The sequence below is a fragment of the Cyprinus carpio genome, chromosome B1 (assembly GCF_018340385.1).
Source record: "Cyprinus carpio isolate SPL01 chromosome B1, ASM1834038v1, whole genome shotgun sequence".
Lineage (NCBI taxonomy): Eukaryota > Metazoa > Chordata > Actinopteri > Cypriniformes > Cyprinidae > Cyprinus > Cyprinus carpio.
The window spans coordinates 697,713-719,143 of record NC_056597.1 but is presented as its reverse complement, the minus strand read 5'-3'; the positions used below and the strand labels follow the sequence as shown (position 1 = coordinate 719,143).

General features: G+C 36.0%; 1 protein-coding gene and 1 pseudogene across 1 annotated transcript in view; both read right to left on the bottom strand.

Annotated features, from left to right (window-relative positions):
• The window catches only part of LOC109078952 (amyloid-beta A4 precursor protein-binding family B member 2-like), a 44,852-nt gene extending 42,399 nt beyond the window's left edge, over positions 1-2,453 (bottom strand). Inside the window, 1 exon segment of the mRNA XM_042716129.1 lies at positions 2,358-2,453. The gene's annotated coding sequence lies outside the window, so the exon portion shown is untranslated.
• Positions 2,454-6,162: 3,709 nt separating this feature from the next.
• On the bottom strand, positions 6,163-20,424 carry LOC109101664 (annotated as a pseudogene).
• Positions 20,425-21,431: the final 1,007 nt, after the last annotated feature.

The following is a 21,431-nucleotide window of genomic DNA, read 5'->3' as shown; positions in this document are numbered from 1 at the left end:
AAATAAGACTTTATGACCACAACAGCCCTCAGCAAAACATTCCAGAAGGCTCTTATTCCCAAAGCAGCGACCTTATCCCAACCAGAGCACGAAGAAATCTGAATCCTTAACAAGAATATATTTTCCCTATACCTGACTGAACTGAGCTGCAGTTGCACAACAGACAGGCACGAAGTGAAGGGATACAAGTCAAGATTAGAAGATCAAGAATTGGGTTTAAAAAAGACAAGAGCCACTGAAAAAGACAGAGGTTTACACTAAGATTTCCTCCATTATACTATGTGCTTACAGTTTTTATGAATACAATATGATTCAAAGTCTTAGATTAGATTATCCAAAATATGGCACAAAGTAGCAATTTTTATACTCTTTTATAGCTCTATATGGGACAACTACTGTGGGATCTAAAAGTCTGAGACCATATATTCTAAACACATTCAACCCAACCTGAAACATACCAAATAACTGAGAATATCATATAGGCCAAATCAGGGACTCTCACATTACAGTCCCCTTGCAGTTGGCCGCCTTTCTAAAAATCAATGACAGCTATATATTTTTTATGTAGACTGTGAAAAAAAAAATGTTTTAAGAGTGATATAAAGACAATGGTTGTTTCCAAAATTAAATAACTGCCTTTAATGTTGTGATGGTACTAAAGCCAAAGAATATGATTGAAATATTATCTGGAGAATACTTTTCCTATATTAAAATGACAGTATTTCTTTTTTCTATCCACTATTAGAGATATAGCTCTTCAACATAAAACATATTTTGTTTTTATTTCCTACAAACAATGAAATACTAATAAATAGGATATTTGTTATTAATCTCATGATTTCTGATTTCTAAGTCTTTCGAATAAAACACTCAGAAAAATTGGTATAAATTGCTCAATTCATATTTTATATGACTGTTATAAGGCCTTTATTACTTACTGAAATTTGAAAATGAGAAAAACGACAAAATCTTAGGAAAGAATATTCTAAAGATGAACAAATTCCATATGGCTTTGTAAAGTCAATAATGAGAGAATTTTCATTTTTGGGCGAACTATCTCTTTAAATATGTTAGATAGCCTACAACATTTTCACTGGGGCCTTACTGTTTATACAAATTAATGTATTACTAGTATTCATTTTATACAATTCTATATCAGATTGTTAATAATATTTATTCATGCCCAACTCTAGAGCTTATAAACTCTTCAGCAATGAGAGGGAAGAGATCACACCCCACATCTCTTGTGGATTACAGTGTAAGGCCCAGGGATGCAACTAAGTGGAAATGACCGCTTATAGTTTACAAACACACTTACAAGATCATAAACAAACAAGTGGAATACTGACAATCACCACTACCATTTCCTCTGGCAACAACACTGCTTTCCAGAAATGCAGCAACCAGCTTTGAAGTAACAACAATTCCCAAAGCTGCTCTTAATGTTGCATATGCCTTCTACATTTCAGCCCATGAATTATAGGACAGCTAGTGATCGCAAACGCCTTACTGTGAAATATTTCTACTGTATATGTGGCTGTTGTAGTTCTGCACACGGCTGGAAGGAGCGGAGAATGTGAAATGGTTTTATAGAGAACATGTCTGCTCTTGGAGCAGAACGGGCGTCATGAAACAAGACGAGAGTCTCGCTACTGCGACGCGCCGCGACGCGCACCTACAGCTGACACAGGCCTATGCGATCATACTAACGATTCTTTCAAACACACATGTTGGGTGCGCGTTTGCCTCAGCCCTGTATGAGAGACTATCGATTCCATCTGCTTTTACTTTTCCATTGGCCTGGCCTTGAACAGGGGGCCGGAGCCTGCCATAGACCTGCGGGGCGAGGCGCGTAAAAATAACCGTGGCGAAATAAACGTCCCAAATGGCACTTATTAAATACCACACATCCTGATGTTTAAGTGACATTAATTGTAAAACTGAATGATCAACAGCGAAGCACAAAGTGAGCGGTTAAGTCAAGCGAAATTCAGAAGCAGGGCTGCGACCCCCGTTAACACCATTCCATCGCAACTGAAACGAACTGGATAGAACAGCAGTAAATACGCGTCAAATCGCTACTATGTATCAAGCGATAACGTGTTTGCTACTGTAGCAAAGCTCGAGCGTTCGCATAATGTAACGATTCGAAACAGTCAGAAGCCCATCTGCCGAGGAGGCTTCTATCCGCCTTCTGCTATCGCAGTTTGGGCGAAGCACGTCTACAACTTCATATTTCCAACCTTTCGCATTCCTTACCAACAAAAGTGGCAAACGGCAAGAATTGAATGTTCTCGAATCATTACTCGGCTGCTCTTATGTCCAGTTTAAATATTCTGGCATAGCACATCACTCACCTCAGATGTCAGCACCCTCTCCCGTTCTCCTTTTTTTCTGCTTTACCTCTCTCGTCTATTCTCCTCTAGCGACGTCCGATTCCCGAACGAGTCGTTCATTTGAGTCGAATCTTTTGAACGAATTGACTGGTTCGCAAGGCCTTTCTGAATGATTCATTCACGAAAAATCGGTCCGTGCGGTTCTTCAGCTGGGAATTCACGGTTCGTAAAGAGCCGAAAACCAGGGAGTGGAACATTTAATTAATATATCCAAAAACTGTGATGAGTGATGAAAATTAATATTACTGTTGTTTAAGGTACATGTACATTTTATGTAGCTTCTAGCCTAAATTTATGTTTTTATAAGCTGGTAAATGACTGCAACGTGTTTAACTGTGGTACATGAACTAGGCCTACAATAAACATCCTTGTTAATAAAAACAAACAAACAAAAAACAGGCAATATATGCCCTTGTATTGCAACAAGGATATATACAGCATTCAGACAAAAAAAAAAAAAAATTAATACAAAAATAAACATACAGTGGGGAAAATATTTATTTGATCCCCAGCTGATTTAGCAAGTTTGCCCACTTACAAAGAAATTAAGGATCTGTGATTTTTATGTTAGGTTTATTTTAACGTATAGAGACAGAATACCAACCAAAAAAAAAAATCCAGACAAAACACATTATGTAAAGGTTAGAAATTGATTTGCACTTCAGTGAGTGAAATAAGTATTTGATCCCCAAGCAAAACATGACTTAGTACTTGGTGCAGAAACCCTTGTTGGCAAACACATAAGAAATACTTTGCAATTTAGTTGGTCAACAGGTTTGCACACATCTCAGGAGGGATTTTGGTCCACTCCTCTTTACAGATTCTTTCTAAATCCTTAAGGTTTCTTGACTGTCATTTGGCTACTCAAAGTTTCAGCTACCTCCACAGGTTTTCTATAGGATTGAGGTCTGGAGACTGGCTAGGCCACTTCATGACCTTAATGTGCTTCTTCTTGATCCACTCATTGGTTTCCTTGGTGGTATGTTTCGGGTCATTGTCATGCTGGAAGACCCATCCATGACCCATGAGAGAAACAGCCCCAAAGCATAATGCTTCCACCTCCGCGCTTGACTGTAAGATGGTGTTCTTGGGGTCATAGTCAGGGTTTCTCTCCCTCCAAACACGGCGAGTCGAGTTAATGCCAAAGAGCTCTATTTTGGTCTCATCTGACCAAAGCACTTTCTCCCAAACCTTCTCTGAATCATTTAGATGTTCATTGGCAAACTTTAAATGGGCCTGTACATGTGCCTTCTTCAACTACGATACATTGCGTTACAAGCAGGATTTCAGTTAATTATTTTTATTTTTTGCAAGGCATAGTATTAAAATAATAATTGTAATCTTCATATGATAATGCGCTAAACGCTTTTCAAAGAGTAACCACAAAACAAAAAATTATAGCAAATACGTTAAATTCTTTTTATCAAAATTATAAAAGCTCAATCCAAAACACAATTACAAAATATTGTTTATAATATGTTTTTTATATAATAAGTGATCACAAAAGGATGTGATCAAAGTTTATAGTTTACTGGAAGCAATATATTATTGCACATGTATAGCAAATAATATGTCGTGCCGAGATGTCAGATACAAGGCGATGATGTAAACGAGCCAGTGAATTGTTTTTAACCGGCTCATTGACAAACAAACTGTCCGAAAGAACCGATTCGCAGAAATGAGTCGGACTTCCCATCACTACTCTCCTCCCTTCCAGATGTCGAGCGCAGGCTTCCAATCCGCGTCTCCCCGGAAGACAGCGGACCAATCAGCCAGCGGACCACAGGAAACACATTCCCGGAGAGAAGAGAGAGCGTGACGGAAAGTTTGGAGAGAGAGAGAGTACCTTAATCAATTTAAGAGAGGAATAAACTGGAGCTAATGTACCGCTGAAAACAGAAGCTGTCAGAAACAATAATTCAAATCTCATGAATGAATAGTATGTCAACACGCACTCAGAAAGATTTTTCTTTTTGAAAGATAGTTTAATAGTGCAGTTAAAAACTTTAATTTGTGTGTACTTAGTAAACTGCAATTAAATAAAGATCCTATTAAGGTAATAAGATCTTTGTTTAAATTAGGTCTAATTAATGAATGGATTTCAGAAAAGATCCCATTCCCTCACTTTAATGAGTTTGCATAAGACAAGGGTTCAGAAGCTAGCAGCTGTCCAGTGTCTAGACTGTTATATTATACTGTTACACCATCTTCATTGGCAGAAGGCGGCACAGGAGGAGAACGAGAAGTTTGTAGCTATTCATGTTAAACAAGGTCGCCATTAACCATCTGTGCCCATAAATGCCTTCGACTGTGTGTGTGTGTGTGTGTGGGATAGGGGGAGGGTGCAGACTTTTGGTGTGAACTCTGACCCAACAGACTGCAGCAGGCAGTTCATTTAACACTCCAGGGTAAATTGAATTCCTGAGGCCTCCTCCTCTGTCTGAACTAGAGTATGTGATTTACACTCGAAAATTTTTTTTTTTTAATCAGTTTAAATGTTATGAAACAGACCTTTTCTTTTTTTGTGTGTGGGATGTATTAAATAGGTAGATATAATGGCATTTCATATTGATTTAACCCAACCCATGTATGAGAATTTGTGGAAGTAGTTGCGTGAAACAACAGAAGGCATATGTGTCCTGAGAGCACACGCTCAGACATGCTGTCCCAAGTGACCCAGAGGTCGATCTCCACTCCTCAAAGCAGCACCCGTGCCAAGAACAGACACAGGCGAGTTGTTTCATGTGTTCTATAGAGAAAGCAGTGCCATGAATCAAACACTTTGAAGTCATACGCAAACTTTTATAAATGCAGATTCACTTCTAAACTTCCAGTCACAGAGTAGCATGAAAGTATCATAAACGTGGGGTTAAATAACTTATGCACAATATGAAACATAATAATAAAAGAGAATATCAGCATTAATTAACTTAAATATACATTACCATTCAAAAGTTTGAGGTTGGTAAAAATGTTTAATTGTCTTACGCTCACCAAGGCTGTATTTATTTATTAAAAATACAGTAAAAACAGTAATATTTAAAAAAATAAAATAAAAAAAAAACTTAAAACTTTTCTATTTTAATATATTTTAAAATGTTATTTTTTCCTGCGATGGCAAAGCTTAATTTTGTGGAAATTGTGATCGACCCACCCCCCCCCAAAGGATTCTCTGATGAACTGAAACTTTATTTGATTTGAAATGGAAATATTTTGTAACATTATAGATGTTTTTAGTGTTCATTTAACACATCTTTCCTGATTTAAACTAATTTATTTTAAAATAAATCTTACTACCCCCAAATTTTCAAACAGTGGTGCAAATATATTGTATGTCAGTGTTATATTATATACTTTCTGCACACTACCACAAACTGCCTTCTTGTTGGAACAAGAAAGGAGAGGAAAAAAAGATAAATGCATTTTAACTTAAAGTTTTTATTGGACTTTCTGTTGAATACTGTAGTCACAATGACATCATATTTTCCAATCACTGGTTTAGCTCCTTTAGATATCATCAGATATCATTTTCCTATAAACTGTAAATGCTGGACATCATGAGAGGGAATCTTTGCTATTTTAAAGGGATCAAACTAGAAACCGTTTCTGTGTTTTTCCGGCTCAGTGTGCATTCCAACATGTCCACTGTAAGCTCAAAGCTTAGTATTACATCAGGTTGTGTGTGAGTATGTAATTTCTGATCACTTCTGCTAAACAAATATGTGGTTGCCAACAGCCAATTGCCTAAAGGACACTTTAGGATGAGTCGATGACATCAGCAAGACTGCAAATGCAGCAAGGAACTTGTGAAAAGCCTGTTTTTGATGTCAGCATGCCGGTTAGACTTATGGGATGATGCCTGATGCACTGTCTCATCCTTTAAGCCTTGTCACTCATGAATCTCAGCACATCAAGCAGTTAATAGTAGCAGATGGGTAGAAGGATACTGTTAAATATAGTGACCCCTAGTGGCATTACTGAGAATGCATTTTGAACTGCCATTGCATATGTAACCTTAAAAATGCAATCTTCTTTACCGAAAGCTAAGATCATAATTGACCTGACAGCCACATTCAGAGGAAACCATTTGTGATGACTCGCTGAATGCTGATGATAAACATTTTAAACCAGATGCAAAATCTTTGGCGTTTATGTTGCCTACAGTGACTGACAACTTTTCTGCAATATCCTCCCAAAACATGTGCAAATAAATTACTGCTGATTCATGAGCAATGTTCATCTCTTACAAGTCCTCTCCCAGTTTAAGAGACTAACATACAATAATAAGCCCTGGGGAAGTCGTGTAAACACTTTCTTTTTGTTTTACTTTTCGGAGTATTAATATTATAATCATTATTATTGTCACATTGAAGCACAATATAATTATCTTAAGGCATCTGCACAGACAATGCTGTGCAATAAAATAATAAACCAGTAGAAAACAAAAATTCACTATGTACAATGAGTCAGATCAAGTGCTACTCCACTTGTGGTCCACGGGGCGAGAGAGAGAGAGAAAGAGAGAGAGAGAGTGTGTGTGTCAGGCCTTCTCGCCGCTCTTGCTTTCTCGACTGAAGTAATATCGCACTGGGGGACCGGGCAGGTCTTCGTCGCCATCCACCTCGGGGGCAAATGATACGGTAAGATCAACATACTTCCTGCCTGCTGAGGGTTTAATCAGTTTATGCATTCTGTAAGAAGAGAAAAAGGGTATTGTCATGGAAATGCATAAGAGAACCAAAAAGGCAATTTTATATTAAAGCTGAAGCATGTCATTATTTTTGCAATCACGAGAAATGACACACTTCAGCTTTAAAGGTTGGGTCACTTTACTGCTGGGCCTTACGTCAGCTTGAGTCTCTTGTTATGGCCTGGCATAACCGGAACATACAGCATTTTCACTCCGTGAACAACCATGGTGGGCTCAATTCCATACTCCTCCTGAAATTAAGCATAACGATAATTACCATGTAACACGGAAATATTCATTCATTCTTAACAAATGCTAAAATAACAGATCATTAACCATCAGAGACCCAAGCATTATTGATGTATTTTTAACATATCTTAAATGTGTTTTAAGGAAGGCCACTGGTTTAAAAAAAAATAAAAAGATCATGTTCAGGTACAGGTAATTTTGAGGTTGTTAAGACTTAAACATTTTAAAAAGAAGTAAAAAGCAAAAATACAGTACAAATAGTGAAATAACCAATTTAAAACTTTCCTGAGATGGCAATTCTGAATTTTCAGCAGTCATTACTCTAGTCATCAGTGTCACATGATCCTTCAGAAACCAATCAATGCTGATTTGGTGCTCAAGAAACATTTCTTAATTTTATCAATGTTTAAAAGAGTTGTGCCAACACCTAAATTTGCTCGATTCAAATTTTTAAATATTACTCTTCCAAACTTGCTGCCATTGTACATTTCAGAGAATGAGCAGCTGTTTTAATCCATATCTGTGTTTTTTTAAGACAGTTGGTCTCTGAAGGCTAAAGCGCCCTTCACATTACTGATCCGCGAGCTCAAATGCTACACACCTTTACTGCGCTCATGAAATCAGACAAGGTAAAGTCCTCGTGACCAAAGATAGTCCAACGGTCCCAGATAGAAAAGGAGATGTCATCTCTGGTCAAAACAAAAGGACCAAATTATTCCAAGACCAGAAACACACATCTTTTCATTTTTACAAGTGCCAATCCATGCACAAGTGTTGCTGTTACCTGATCTGGGTTCTCTTGACCTGAGCTGTTTCTGTGAGCACCATGACTGGAATGGCCAGGTTGAAGAAACAGTTTTTAAATAACTCAAATCCATAATCACCAGCCACTTTAATCAACTCCATTGACACCTAAAAAAAAAATATCATAAAAACAGCGATGGACTGAAAACAATAGGAATTACCACAGAAAATGATTTCTCTTGTGAACAGGATTGTTTCTCTCACCAGTCCTGCAACAGCAGCTGTAGAAGTGGCGATAGCAGGGATGATTTTACCCGCAATTCGTTTGGTTTGTAGTCTGTCTGCAGCCTCAATGGCGTACATTTGAGCTCGCAGAGCTGACGCTGATGCTACGAAATCCATGTGTCCATTTGTGTCATCGTCCTTTTCAAAGAAAAGCGGAGTCATGCGTAGCCTCTCTAAATACAAAAGAAATAAAAACAGACATAAGAGAAGAACGGTTAGACTCATACAGCTGTTATGTGTTCTATATGAGTGGATGTGGATCAGCACACCTGGTGTTACAGAGTTAGAGCTGATGGCCTCCTGTAGCTGTGAGATTGCTTCTCTCTCCTCTTCACTGCTCACTGTCATTTTCAACTGATCAGGCTTCTTAACAGTCTCATCAGTCTCTATATGCTAATACACAAACAAACACTTTGTAATCTTCCCCTTTCTTAAAATAAAAGCACCACTTGTGTATGGCTCATTTTTAATCATTGGTCTATAAACAAATGCATCAAATGGTGTCTTTGTCTCTTAAGGACAGGAATCCTAGTCGTAAGATCTGAAATTAAGATTCTTGTTATGATACAATAAGACTGCAATTCTATTTGCAGAGACTCCTACATTGTTTTTGTCAGCCAAACAACCTAAATATTCACTCAAAATACCCCCTAAGATCTCAAATTATTATTTTAATGTTATTTCATAATATTGTTTATTTTTTTCTACAATTATTTTAATTTTACATTTACATTCTCATCAACTGTTTGGAAAACCCTGTATTATGTATAGTTATGCTAAAAAAAAATTGGCATGATGAAAAACAACAGTACTGTTACACATTTCACAAACAACTCGAAATTATGTTGTGTTAAATTTATAAAGTTAATTCAGATACATTTTCATTGGTTGCCGAGTACTAAATACATAAGTAGGGAAAGAACAGATACCTTTTCAGCTGGTCTGTATTCAGGAACCTCCAATTTAGCTAAAACACTTGAAACAGCCTTGTAGGTAAGTTTCTAAGAATTATTCAGCAACAATAAAACATTAAAAAAGAATTGTATTCAGGTAAAAAAAAAAAGAAACAGACCCAAATTGATGTGTTAAATATTCTTTTTACCTCTTCTGAATATGGAATATTATAAATGTCAGCAAAAAGGCGAGCTGCGCTGACAACAAAACTGAAATGCCTGATGGAGGAGAAAGACATTTTTAGATTTCTTTGTTTGTATATCTCTTTGAACATTCTACTAACAGAATATTTATTCATATACTCACAGTGGGTCGTTGAGGTCAAACTCTATGGGAGAAGGCGGCCGTTTGGGAGACTGCCAGAACAGGCCTGAAAACAGAGGAAAAACACTTCAGCGGGGCAAAGACGAGACTCTGTTGGCCTTTAATACAGCATCTCTGCATGAGGGAGTCAATCAAGTGACTTACTGCCGTCTTTTAGCCGTGTGTCCAGTGGAAATGAGTGCAGTAGTTGTAATGCCTGAAATATAAAAAATAAAAATGTCATACTGTGAACATATCCCAAAATAAAAATGCTTTATTTTAATAGGGAATGTATTAGTATATTATAAATCATTTAAAAATATTATTACAAGACAATTGCTATGTAATTACTAAAGATTTCCACACAACCCTTCCAGTACCTTTCTTTTGAAGTACTTGTCAAACTTGAGTCGGGCGAGAGCTATACAGTGATCCAAATGAGTGGGTCTCCGACTCAGCAACTTAATGACCTGAAACGATCCTTCCATACTCTCCCCGGCCATCATCCTCTGCACACACAAGCATTGAAATTAGAACCCTAACCAGGCATGGTGAACACCAACATGGGTCAATGAGAGTTTAGATAAGCATGTAGTAATATGTCCTTACCTGTAACACATCCTGAGCTGATGAATGACTCTGCCAGAACATGTTGTACATGGAGGGTTTGTGAGAGAAAGCACTCTCGAACTACACAAAACAAAAACAAGATCACAAAACGAAGGAGTTAGAAATCCAGAATACAAAACATCCAGAGAGTAATCTGGTCATTTTTGACTGTTTTTATTATTAAAACAATTTCTCCTGAGTGGTCAAAAATTTGGCACCCTTTTTAGATGTGCAGTCTGAACAAACAAAAAACCAAACCAAAAAAAAAAGAATTTAAGTGTTCGTAAAATTCACAACTTGTCTGTTTGTGGTAAAAGTTGACTAAACATAGGAAAGGCAAGGTAAAGATGCAAACACAGAGCAACTGTTTTTAATATTTGTTAAATATAATAGAGTAAAAGATTCACAAATGAGGGTTGATAGAGGATTAGTTAGAAATCCAGAATACAAAACATCCAGAGAGTAAAAGATTCACAAATGAGGGTTGATAGAGGATTCTTTAATTAGGGCTACTTCTAGAAACTGAAACTCCTTCAAACTATGTCTAGATTAAAACATGTATCAGATGTTCTAAAATAAAGATCAGAAATAAAACATGATAAAAACTAATGTGAAAAAAATAAAAATTGATAAAATAAAACAAAGAAACTAATAGTCAATAAAACACAATGTTGCCTAGTACAGTAATACATTTCTTATCTTCAAAATATCACACTGTTACCCTGGCAAATATTTTATCTACTGTCACTTCTCATTCATAATCAAATACTTAAAAATATGGTATTGACAGCAGTAATGGGTACAGTGATAAAATAAAATTAAAAAAATTAAAAAAATTAAATGAAATGAAATGAAAAACCAACCTTGTCTCTGGCCCACTGTATGGTGTGTTCAATAACAGCAGGAAAAGATTTTAGAGTACAGAACGGAATCTCCTCTTCTGGTGGGTCTCTCTAAGAAACACAATCACAAATGAGAAAAAAAAAACATAGACAATAGATGTGTAAACATGTACACAGCCTATATATACATGTACATAAACGTACAAACTCACATGGCTGTTGTAGGACTCAGTGAGGTATGGGACGATGATCTCAGTGTGTCCTTTTGTACCCATGGTACCAGAGTCTAACAGAGCTTTCTGATTGGATACACTCCGACTGCAAGATGACAAAACAACCACTGAAGAATTGAAGCCTACATGTAATACACTAAAAAGCAATTATTTCTGCTAATAGTCATGAATTACCTATCCACATATCTCCGTGCCTCCACGTTGTCCAGTGCAGTGACCACCAGGTTGAGATGTGAGAAGAAAGCATCACTATAAATATCCTCTGTAGCAGGACACACTTTATTCAGATGAGCGTCTATTTGCATCTCTGGGTTTATTTCTAATGTAGCTGCTGCTGCTGTAGTGCTCTTTGGCCTCTACAGAGAGAAGAAACAGAAAAAAGTGAGAGAAAATCCAACTCATGAGATTAGTAATTCATGAATGAAGAAGAGTGAAGAAATATCAAATTAAAAAAATATACCTGTATATGCTGAGGTCTGAAAAGAAACTGCCTATTGAGGTTGGATTTCTCAATCAAATCTGGATCAGTAATGCATATCTAAAAAATAAATAAATAAATAAACAGGATTTTAAGAATTGGACAAGTGAGGATGAAAAAAACATGAAGTTCTGTCATGATGTATATCCCTCACCTCTCCCGATTGTCTGCTCAATCCGACACCCAGAAGTGCCAAATTCTTCAGCATCTCACAGCCAATAGCACCACAGCCCACCTACATTCACATATTAAGAATCAGCGCAAAAAATAAATACTATGTTTTCAATCACACGTTTGATTTAGCTGTATGACACAAACTCTTCAATTAATTTTAAAATTATATTTCGGTTCATGTTGTACTGTATCAACTATACTTTTGACTCACCATAAAAACTCGAAAATTTTCAAACACAAAAAACATCCAATCCAATACCCAAACCCACAATACATCTCACCCCTAAAAACAAAAAACAAAAAAAAAAATTAACAATCAATACACAACTTTTTTTTTTTGACTATAAGGCCACAATGATATTTGAAGGTAAATACTGGATGAAGATTTTTTTTTTAAACACTTTTTTCTCACAATTCTTAGATTCTCACAATTTTTTTATAGAGCTTGGTTGGCATAACAAGAAAAACATATATTCACTATAAGATATTTATCAAATATTACTTTTCCAGGTCTAGAAATGACACTTTTAAAATTAGGTCAATGCATATTTCCAGTGGAAACATTTCTTGAAGAAATCTCTTGAACAGTGTTGCTGAGTTTAATCAAAAATAAATTTTGAATTAAATCAATCTTGATTTGTAGTTTCAATTCATTTTAATGCTTGCTTTGTGTTATTTTAAGTCATTTTGAGGCCCTCTTGGAAGTTTGCTGAGGCCTCCTGGGTGAGAACCACTGATTTAAAAATATTACAACATCTTACAACAATAAATGACAGCTGTAGAAACATATGAACTAACAAAAGATTGTGGAGCTCAGTACTTGGCGTCACGCTCACCTTGGGGCAAATTCTTCAGCAGGAAGATATTGGAGGGGCTGAACCACCTCTATCGCATCGAGATAAAACTGTATAGACACATTTAACAAAAAATAAACAGCATCTCTTTATATCAATGTCATAAACTAACATTCAAAAGTTTGGGGTCCGTAAAATCTTTTTTTGAAAGCAATTAAAACTTTCTTTAAATTAATCATAAGTACAAAAAGGGCTTAAATTGTTACTCTTTTTATATAAAATAAATAAACGCTAAAATAAAAACTTTCTATTCATTAAAGAATCCTGTATCATGGTTTTCACAAAAACATTAGGTATTTTTAAAAATAAATGTTTTTTAAGCACCAAAGGTAGCACATTAGAATGACTTTATATTTCAAAATGTAATAAATCAATTTTATATTATTTTTAATATAGCACTGTTGAGTACTTAACATTTAAAAAATCGTATAGACCCCAAACCCTTGAATGGTAACGTACATGAAAGAAAAAACCATCTGAGCTTTGAATCACCCACTGCTGAAGAGGGGAAAACTTTCCAGTGAGAGCCTTTAAAACCTCCTGACTAGCGATACCACCCACCGCTGCGGCTAGAGGAGGGAGACATCCCCTCGCACAGCGCGACACGCACCTCACCAGCTCCTGATTTATGCATACCTGATAACAAACACATTTGAATTAAAAGACGGAAGTTTGAAGATGTGCACAACAGGAAGTGACTATGTGAATGAGTATACAAAACTGACTGTGTTTTTAAGTGTTCTGCTGATCTCCTCTGTGAACTTCAGGAGCAGCTCAGCATCCTGCAAACAACTACACAAAGCAGAGGAAAATAGTCCATCATAATTTTAATCATCCATGTCAATCACAATCAGAGAGAGAGAGAGAGAAATGAAAGATGATTTGGCTGTCCACACACAATGAGAAATGACACAATATTTGATGTTACATTTAAATCCCATTTAAAGTACAGTTATGGGCAGCCATTCGTTAAATCATTAAAATTTTACAATGGACCATTCACCACAATGCTGCGTAAATAGAAACTAATGATGCACCAAAATTATTTTTTTTTTACTGAAAGAGAAACTAAAGCTTTCATTTAGCCAAAAACTAATAATACTTTAGTTTTGGTTATTAAATTTGGGTAATTCAACTGTTCAGGGCGTTATGTTCACAGGTGATAAACAGTTTTAGCCATCTCTCAGATAAACTAATTTCATTTGATAAAATCTAGAATCTTTATAAACATATACACAAAATTTTTGGATATACACATAGAAACTCAAAGGTCTTCACAGCAACACTTCAAAATAAATGTTCATGTAATAAAAAAAGAAAAATGATCAAATAAAACTTTTTTTAAAACATAAAAATCATACAATTTTTTATTGCTGTGCTGTTGTGCAGCACATTGCTTGCCAAAAAATAATCTAAACTGTTATGTTTAATTTGACTACATTTTAAAAGATAAATGAAACTGGTAATGTTTATGCCCGTTCTTTTGGGAAAAATGAAATGTTTTTTTTTTTTAAATTTTAAATGAAATTTTTGTTAAAAATGTTAATTCATTGTTCTTAAATTATATATGGTTCATGATTTCAAATAATTAGACATGTTTTCAATTATTAAAATTTTAATTAAAAAAAACAGATCTTGGGAAACAATTCAAAGAAAAAAAAGAATGAATTTGGCAAAAAAAAAAAATAAAACGAAATTTGGCAAAAAATAAAAAACAGCTTCCATATGGTCATACTACTTGGAAATAAACTTGGTTGTTGACATTTTGGTGCAACACTAATAGAAATAAACCTTCATGCCATTCCTAATGTAGGACAAACCTATTAAAAACACAGTGATCTGCCGTTGGTTAAGCAGCTCACTAGGCTTGAGACACTGCCTAAAAGATGAAATTACCCGATGCTGGGGAGTCTAGCATGCTGTTCCTGGAAAGCATCCAAAGCTAGCATGATTGTATGGAGCTGCAGAGGGACCTGATTGGATAAACACACATTTATCAAGACAGAATGTGACTGATTCTAATGTCATAATAATAAATGTACTTCAACAATGAAAGAGTGTGTCTTTCTGACCTCTGGTTTACTAAAATCTGGAGTAAGGAGTCGAGGGTCACATAACTGCTGCTCCATCATCTCCTACACAGACCATAAAGGAAAGAGTTAATATTATACTCCATCAATATTAAACAGACCAACTGAAGGTGGTGTTCACATACAAAGTTGAAGGTTTTGGGGTTTTGACCAGGCGGAAAATTCCTCCATGAGCAAATGCCTGGAATGATGAGGTATCACCAATTGCAAAGCTGTATGGAGACAGAACTAAATCCACAAACACAGTTAAATATCTGAGCAGAGATCATCACTGTGCATGATCACTGTAGAGTTCGTGTTTATACCTGTAACTTGGTGAGTGGTACCATTGAGTTCAATCATGCCATTGATCTAACCACACTCTGCCCGGTCTGGAGGCCATGTGTTCGGCTGTCCATACACATGACTACACCAGGATTCCCCTGCGATTGGATGTAAAACAGGAAGTTAAAAAACAACAACACAAAATCACAGAACTGAGCAAGTTCAGCATTCAGAATAAATATGACAAGAAAGCATCAAATGGCAAAAGAAATGAGAAGCTTTGACAGTTCAGCGCTCTCATTACCTGGCTGATATTTTGGATGAAGAGCTCTTTTGGTTCTTCTCCTGTAGGGTTCTGACACCTCAAGTCCCCCAAAATCACAGAATACTCGCGAGCAGATCCCAAACACATCACAGCCAATGAACTGCACCAAAAATTTATTTTAAAGCATCCAAACAGAGAGTTATATCTATGTAGTATGTCTAGGAATGTCTGTACCTTAATAGGAGGCTGTTGAGAGTGGCAGAAATGGTTGATTCGTTTCTGTAAACTCAGCTTTGTTTCTGTTAACACTACACACTGAAGAGATAAGTACAAGAATAGACGCATTAAGTATGATATGAACATACAAAATAATATACATAATAAAATTTATCTGATTGGAATGAAGTTAGATGAATTTAAATATACATAAAGATGTTTGCTGTTGTTAGTGTAGACCAACCTGATATCTCTTTAGGAAGCTGAGGTCAGTGCTATCATCCAGGACATCAGTGGACACACTGACCTGAACATATGGGTTTAACTCAGCCACTCGAGAATGGACAGCCTCCACCCTAACAGAAAAAGAAAATCATTGTGATTATTGCACATCTTTACAGAAATACAGAGTTTGATAAGGCCATAGAAACACACATGTAGGATAGTAACTTTATAATTGGGAGAAGATATGACTAAAGTCTTATTAAAAGGAATTTTATATTAAGGTATATAGTCACAATTTAGTTAATTTTGTTCTAGGGGATAAAAAAAAAACTATCAAAAAAAGGGAATGAATTCATCATAGTTCACCTTTTCTTCTGGCTATGCACATCCTCCTCTCTGATGAAGAAATTGGTGCCAAGATCCCAAACTTCACATCGCTTACAGTCATGAAGAGTGACGGCCTACAAACACACGTGTGCAAAATCTCATATCAAAGCCATAATACAACTGAACAGTAATTAATAAGCATATTCCAAGTCTCTTATAACAATAAAAAAATTAGTTCACAATATACTATATACATTAAGAGTTCATAATTTAACCAAACGAGTAATGAAATGTTTTTTTGGTCAGAGAAATTAATATTTTTATTCAGAAATGTTGCATTAAACTGATCAAAAGTGACAGCTACTTTTTAAAAAAATTAAAACATTTATAACATTACAAATGCTAGCGAAAAAAATATTTTAAAAAAAATCACAAATGTTAAACTACAAATAGAAAATGGATTTCAAATTATAATATTATTTCATAACATTACTGTTTTTACTGTTCTTTTATCAAACATAAGCAGCCGTGGTGAACATAAGAGACTTCAAAGATAATAAAATCGTAAATAATGACAACAATATTGTATTGTAACACATTCAGCCATGATATTTTGCATGACAATAAAATTCAAATATTAATTCCATAAAAATGTGTATACAGAAAAACAGAGAAGAAAATGATGTCTAAAAATCCATCTTACCTTCACTCCTGCCAGAACAATGTTTTTTGCTGCACAACATAAGAGATATTTGTTTAGTATTTGATGGTGTGGTGCTAATTACAGCACCCAACAAAAATAACAAAAAATGGCTCAATCAAGACTGTAGACCATGTACATGGCATTGAAATAATAACTCATGGGATAAAATTGTTATGTGGGGTAGATATATTGATGATGTCCTGATGATTTGGTCTGGTTCAGAATCAGAATTGCACAGATTTCACCAGTATATTAATGGCATAACCAGACATATGAAATTGAGCCTTGAATATTCAGGTGTCTAAAATTTTGTTTTCTTGATCTGAAAATAACTAAGGAGGCCAATAGTGAGCTACATACTTCGATCTTTAGGAAACCAACTGATCGAAATACGATTCTTAGAGCTAACAGTTTTCATCCACCCTGGCTGATTGAAAACATACCTCATGGCTAATTTCAAAGATTGAAAAAATTATGAAATTCAATTACCGGACATGACCTGTAGATTTCGAGAGAGGGGTTATGACTAGAATCAATAGATAGGAAACAACTATTGCGTAAGAAGAAAAAAGTGTAACAATGCTCTTATGATTATAATCGGGTGTTCTTTTCAACAACTTACAGCCGTGAAGCAACACAAATTAAGCATATAATAAATTCCAATTGGAATTTAATTATCGAAAGTGACAGCACCCTTAGGGCAATTTTCAAGAAAAACCAATGGTCAGTTATAGACATTCACCAACTATACGAGATAGGTTAGTACGCAGCTATCTTCCTGCCCCTGAAAACATAATGTAGCTTGGTTCTTTAGTAGGATATTTTAGATGTGGGCGGTGTAAACATTGCTATAATATGGTAAGAACTAATATTTTTCCTGATGTGTCTTCTGGGAAAGTATATCCTATTGAGTCTTTTATTAATTGCAATTCCACGTACAGTATGTAGTCTTCAGGCTAGAATGTGAGTGTGGATATTTTTATGTAGGTCAAACAAAGAGGAAATTGCGTTTAAGAGTGGCTGAACACAAATATGCTATTCGTGTGAAAAATATGTTGTATCCTATGGTGAGGCATTATAATTCTTTACGGCAGATCGCAGACTTGTAAGTGCATTACCACCGCCTATCTCTCAAATGGACCATTGACACTCCTAATTGAGATTGAAGATAGAGTGTCAATGGTCCATTTGAGAGACAGGTGGCGGTAATGCACTTATAAGCAATCCGCCGTAAAGCAAGAAGAAGAAGAAGATGCAACATGCTAAGGACAGTTCGAACAATGCAGTGAATCAGAGGTAAAACAAAAAATAAAACCTATATAAATACTGTTCAGTTTCTTGCACAGACAGATCATTTCATGTCTTTACACATCAATGTATTGTTGACTCCCAAAGCCGTGATTCCCATCCACTGACATTATAGGACTGACAGACTGCAACGGTTTGAGTTAAAAATCTCTGTTTTTGTTCTACTGAAGAAACAAAGTCACCTACATCTTGGATACCTTGGGGGTAAGCAGATAAGGTGTGGGGAAGTCGTGGCCTAGTGGTTAGAGAGTTTGACTCCTAACCCTAAGGTTGTGGGTTCAAGTCTCGGGCCAGCAATACCACGACTGAGGTGCCTTTTGGGCAAGGCTCCGAACCCCCAACTGCTCCCCGGGCAGCGCCGCAGCATAAATGGCTGCACACTGCTCCGGGTGTGTGTTCATGGTGTGCATGTTCACTGCTGTGTGTGTGCACTTTGTTTGGGTTAAATGCAGAGCACGAATTCTGAGTATGGGTCACCATACTCGGCTGTATGTCACGTCACTTTCACATAAACATCAAATTTTCATTTTTGGGTGAACTTTAAGCCCAGTTCATTAAAGGCTTTTTATCTGACCACCTGAGTGCCTTGGAAGTATTTCGTCTACATAATTTGATGCTAGGTAATATTCTAATCTACAGCTCTAATTCTAGAGCTGTACGCTCTCTAATCATCCAAATTAAAACAAAAAAACGTTTGAAATGTTTTATTTACATGTAATGAATCTAGAATATATGCAAGTTGCACTTTTTGAAATAAATTACACACAAAAAAATACAGTATAGCCATTAGCCATTTATAGAGGTTTTAAAAAAGCAAGTCAATGGTAAAAACAATGAATTACAAATATGATACGATAAAAGGACTGAAGCGGTGTACCTATTTCCACTCCAAGAGCTCCCATTCCACTTAGAAACACAGCGGACTGGGCCATCTGCTGCATAGCACTGTCCCCCAGCACATACCGCTGCCGACTGCACACACACACACACACACACAGTTAGGAGCAGGAACGGTGGATTACATCTGATTCTTAACTAATCAGATTCTGTGCATGACAGAGAGGTAAGCCTCAAAGTATTTTAGCTTCAGTATTTACAGTGTACCTGTAAAGAGAGTCATCTATATCCATGGAGTCAGCCATAGTGGGAGGGGGAGAGGGGGGGTTCAGCCGTTCCTCTGTAAGATTCTGTAGGAGAGATCAGGAGCAGCATCTATTCACTGCTGATGACAGTAAGTAAACCAGAGAAACACAACAATCTGACCCTCAGGGATTCAGTCCAGAAATCTGAGTTTACAGCTGTGGACTTCCTAAGTATGTCAAGCATGATACTTGTCAGACCCTTCTGATAAAATAATCTACAGCAGTCCTACATCAACCCGACCTGCTCACAAGAAACACAGCACTGGCATCTCAGTCGTTTATCACACCAATCAGTGTGAATCAGTTCAACCGATTCGTTCAAAAGAACCGACTCAAAAAGAAATGTTCATTTAAACATGAAAAAACATGAAAAAATATATTCACAACTGAAACCATGACTTTTAAGACTGCATAATTTCAAATTCCCTTATATGTCAATGTTTTTTCATGAGCCCTGAATGACTTGACAGTGCCATATCGGTTTTATGCATTGTCATGTTTCACATGACATACATATATCTTTATCATATGATCCACACATTATGAATTTCTTAAAAAGATTTAAAAAAAAAAAAAAGCAATTTTTCTGAGCACTGACACACGCAGTCACATATATTATAATATCCTCCATTTAAAGGCGACAGCATCTTACACTAAAATCAATAATACAAAACGAATCACATCATCACAAAAACATCTCGTATTTACTCGAAGAACGTTTGAACGTGTCATAAAAACCATTCATTTATCATATTGCTTACTACTCATATCTGTATATCATTAGCACACCGGCTAGCTGAGCTGCTCACTAAATTAGCCTATCTGTTTAACTATAAACTGATCAACCATATCTGCAGGCTCGACTCTGCTTAATGCGCATTTATGGCTGTTGTGGCTTGTTTTCAGTGATATGAGGTTTAATGTAAAGTCTGTAGTAAGGAATGAGAGTGTGGATTAGCTACCTGTCAATGTGCGCGAGGAACGAGAGCAGCACACTTCTTCCACTGCGCGTGAGCAGTGCGGTCTCGTGATAGAAAACTATCGACCGCCACCTCGTGGAACGGATCACTCCGCAACATGACATTACGTTGGGAATGAGGTATACTGGGAACAGTGTTGGGAAGGTTATTTTTGGAAATGTAATAGGTTACAGATTATTTACAAGTTACCCTAAAATGTAATAAGTAGTGTAACTATTTCAATCACTTTATAATGTAACTGATTACATTTGATTATTTTTTTTTTGATTAGGCCTACTTTCTAGGTTTCTAATGTTTTCAACTGTTAATCATTTTCAAAAACCTAAAACAGGCAGACCTAAACACAGAAATCTTTCATTGCTTGAATCAGCCTACTCTCATTTTCGAAATCTTTCATTGCTTGAATTAAGATTATAATAATTTTAATTTTAAAGCACAGCCCCCACAAAACCAGACTTACTTTGAGATCATTTGAGGTTAAACACAGATTTAAAACCATCACAAGAAATAGTTTGTAGCGATACTGTTTTTGAAATCAAATCTTTGCATAGCTATGACAGGAAACACAGGCATCCATAACAATGGCTTGGGAAATAAAACAGTCAATCTTTAAAAATAAAGCATATACATACCAATCTAACAAAGAAAAAGCATGTGTCCTGTTCTTTATCTCATATTTTAGAGCAGTCACTGCAATTTATCAAAGAAATCAATTGAATCGGTATGTAATTACATTTATTTTTTAATTAAATTACGTAATTTAGTTACATGTAACTAGTTACTCTCCAACACTGACTGGGAATATGGTACAGCCTATTATGAGAATATGTTGGGAAGTATGGCAGGCTATATGATACATTTACCTAATCCACAAATAAAAAAAACAATCAAAAAAAAAAAAAATACATCAAAACAAAAAAAAATAAAAAAACATTATACATTTACAAAAACTTTATACTTGAACAGCCAAATCTCCCGTTCCATCACATCCCAAAGCAGCTCTATTGGATTAAGGTCTGGTGACTGTGGAGGCAATTTGAGTAAAGTGTACTCATTGTCATGTTCAAGAAACCAGTCTGAGATGATTTGAGCTTTGTGAC